The sequence below is a fragment of the Crocuta crocuta genome, unplaced genomic scaffold (genome assembly GCF_008692635.1).
Source record: "Crocuta crocuta isolate KB4526 unplaced genomic scaffold, BGI_CrCroc_1.0 scaffold443, whole genome shotgun sequence".
NCBI lineage: Eukaryota > Metazoa > Chordata > Mammalia > Carnivora > Hyaenidae > Crocuta > Crocuta crocuta.
The window spans coordinates 1,570,833-1,571,292 of NW_027529446.1; positions in this window are offsets into that span (position 1 = coordinate 1,570,833).

Consider the following 460-nt stretch of genomic DNA (forward strand, 5'->3'; position numbering starts at 1 on the left):
TCCCGGTCTCTCCCCAGCTGGCTGCTCGGGCTGGCCTGGGCCTCGGCCTTCGCGTCTGCGAAACGGGGTCCGGTCCCTGCTGCACGCCCTGCCCTCTCAGCGCTGGGCGGGGCTCGGGGGCCGAGAGCACCCCGCGACGCGGGACCCCCGGGGGCTGGACTCCAAGTCCCAGAAAGCCCTGCGCCTTCCGTGGGTGGGGCCTGGGACTTCGCCCTCCCCGCGCTGTTGGAGAGGCGTTGACAATTTTCAAATTTTGGCGCTGGGCGGGCGGGGCGGCGGCGGGGCGGCCCTCCCAGCCCCCTCGGCGGGCTGCGCTCAGGCCCGNAGCCCGGGACCGCCCCGCTCGCTCACCCCGCCCCCAGCGTCCCCTCCGCGCCGCTCGCTCCGCGCGCGGTTTGGCGCCCGATTTTTCAAACTGAGTCCAACGGCCGCCGCTGGCTGCGGGCCCGGCTCCCCGGCC